General features: G+C 39.9%; 1 non-coding gene across 1 annotated transcript; it reads left to right on the top strand.

The window, feature by feature from the left end:
• Positions 1-2,411: 2,411 nt before the first annotated feature.
• On the top strand, positions 2,412-2,518 carry LOC141624892 (small nucleolar RNA R71). Its single transcript, XR_012534695.1, has one exon. It is a non-coding gene; the product is annotated as a small nucleolar RNA R71 (small nucleolar RNA).
• The last annotated feature ends 324 nt before the right edge of the window (positions 2,519-2,842 follow it).

Below are 2,842 nucleotides of genomic sequence, written 5' to 3'. Positions count from 1 at the left end.
ACACAAGCCTTACACATTGTTTGGTACCGTCATCGTGCATTAAATCACTTGACCGACCATCTCGACCACTACACCATCACTAAACATACCAAAACACTCTTTTACTTACTATAACGGTTTTAAACCGAGTTTTTCGACTAAACGAGTTGATACACTTATGTCGATTTCTCGCCACAAGCATAGTATGTAAGTATGAGGGTGTAAAAATCCTCTTTTATCATGTTTTTATATGTTTCATGACTATAACAAGCTAAATCATGCATAACATGGTCCAAAACATGGGAAGAATGAGCCAAAACCGGATTTTTGGTTGAGGCAGAGGCTACTTATGTAGCACACAGGCTCGCGCCTAAAGCAGCCTGCCCAACCTCAAATCCAAACCATGTTTGGTCTCTTCATCTCCTTCATTTTTACTTCATATTTGTAATTGGTTTTTGCCATCTCAAGTATTCTCAAACCTTTTTATGACAAGTTTTTAACCATAAAACATTTTTCACCCTTGGTTCTTAATATCATGACGGTTTAATCTGTGCTTCGGTGATAATATTTGATTAATTACATTTTAAAAGGTATTTTAAAATCTTTTATTTCATTTATTTACATCTTGAAGGGTATCTTAAAGCCTTTCATCCTTTCTTTATATTTTCCAAATAAATGTATTAGTCATCAACACAAAGTGATCCTTGGTTCCATATACCATGTCAGATTTAAACCCAAGTACGATGATGAATATTGACTAATAATAAACAAATGAACATAAAACAATTAGTTCATTATCATTTTCAAAACTATTCATGTCAAGCTTGCAAAATTGAACCCGACACCGAATATTGTCAAAACAATGACGATTATTTAAGTCTTGTTCCTCAAATCAATACAAAAGCGGCCTAAACGGCGTTTTTAAACCAAAACGGGTTCAAACACTCGTTCTTCAAAATGTTTCATAAGCTTTTTCAAATGGTCAGAACACGTCTTACATCGTGTGCTGATCCGTGCCTAAACATGCCATTCCTTTTTCTATTTTCAAACCAGGGGAGACCCCTTTGTATCGCCAACAGGCTCGCGCCTCTTCTGGCTACCTGATGCAGGGTCTGTTCCCCTTCCCGCATTTGTCTAGGACGATCGCGACTTCGATTAACCCGAATACAGGATGGATCAGACGACGAATCCGCTCATTTTATCCTATATTTGCAAAATGCCTTACTAAGACAAATGGATCACGTTATGCACCATAAACCTAACTTGGTAAATGGAGGTTTAAATTCTGTCTTGCATGCAAATCAACCATAAATCCAATTCGACATCTTACACTTGATATTTGGATTAAATCAACCGACGTAGAAAGCTCACATGTTAGGTTCAAACTTTTGGATGCGCATTCATGCATTTAAACCGTTTTATCAATTTTTGCATTTAACTAACCAAGATCGATCAGTAGAGGCTGCTACCACGGGCGGGATTGGGTGTCTGATTAAAGGGCTTCCCAATACGTGCCTTCACCTCTTATTCAGAAACTTTGGATAGTGGACGACCTTATCCAGGGTGTACGAGAGTAATTCTAGAGATAGGATGCTAAAGAGAGACGATTCCTTATCTTTAGTACCTATGTCAAACACCGCTTTTTCCCTAGGTTTACCTAGGTATAAAGTGGATTCGAACAGGCTCCAAGCATCCCACAAATGATTGGTGGGGACTCCGAACATCTCTTGCACCGTTTCGAGACCCTTGCCGAGCCGAAACCGACCGATCTAAAACGATCCGGTCGAAAGCATTCTTACGCCACCGAGCGTGGCTTTCAAAAAGACCACTGTCGTTGTCCACATATTGGCTGGGCACGTGCAGGTGGGCAATTGGGTTGATAGTAGTATGGTCTTTTAGTAGGATTTCTCATTGGAGGTGGTGTGTATGTGGGTTGAGGTTTTGGACATTTTGCCTTTTGTATGAGAGGTTTGGATGGAATTTGGTATTCTCATTGTAGCAGTTAGAATAAGGGGTGTCATTCTTGTATGCTTGGAAAGCATTTACTTGTTCATTTGTTCCCCTACATTCATTTTGATCATGTCCCAAGGTTCCACAACTTTCACGTACTCCATTTGGGATTGAGGATGATGCCATCATAGTATTGACATGTTGTTTGGGTGATTTGGAAGCTTCATCAAGCTTGGCCATGGCTTTCTCAAACTTCAAGTATATGGTATCGATATGAGCACTTAGTTGAGCACCCAATTGTGTGATGGAATCCACCTCATGGCCTACTTTATTGGGAATTACGGACAGTCATTTCTTCGATCTTGGCCCATGTTTGGTTGTCATCAACCTCGGTGAACCTCCCATTGGAGCCCATATTAATCACATTTCGTGAGTCTTCATATAAGCCGTTCCAAAACTGTTGAACAAGGAACCAATCACTAAGTCCATGGTGAGGACAAGAGCGACAAGTATCCTTAAATCTCTCCCATGCTTCATATAATGATTCCTCATCCCTTTGCTTGAACCCGGTGATTTGAGCTCTTAACATGTTAGTCTTCTCCGGAGGATAGAACTTTATGTAGAAGGCAAGTGCTAACTTCTTCTATAAATCAATTACAAGGGTAGCTTTGTCTAGGCTCTTTAACCATTACTTTGCGGCTCCGATCAAGGAAAAAGAAAACAACACCCATCGAATTTGTTCTTGAGTCACTCCGGTTTGAAAGATCGCATCACAATAGTCACAAAACGTCTCCATGTGTAGATGAGGATCTTCACTAGGCATCCCTCCGAATTGGATTCTCTCAACTAATTGTATAAATGCGGATTTGGCAATGAAATTACCAGTTAAGTGAGGTGGTGTTGGAGTACCATT

Source organism: Silene latifolia, chromosome X (assembly GCF_048544455.1).
Source record: "Silene latifolia isolate original U9 population chromosome X, ASM4854445v1, whole genome shotgun sequence".
NCBI lineage: Eukaryota > Viridiplantae > Streptophyta > Magnoliopsida > Caryophyllales > Caryophyllaceae > Silene > Silene latifolia.
Note: the sequence above shows the minus strand (reverse complement) of the source record. Positions and strands in the feature narration are given on the sequence as shown.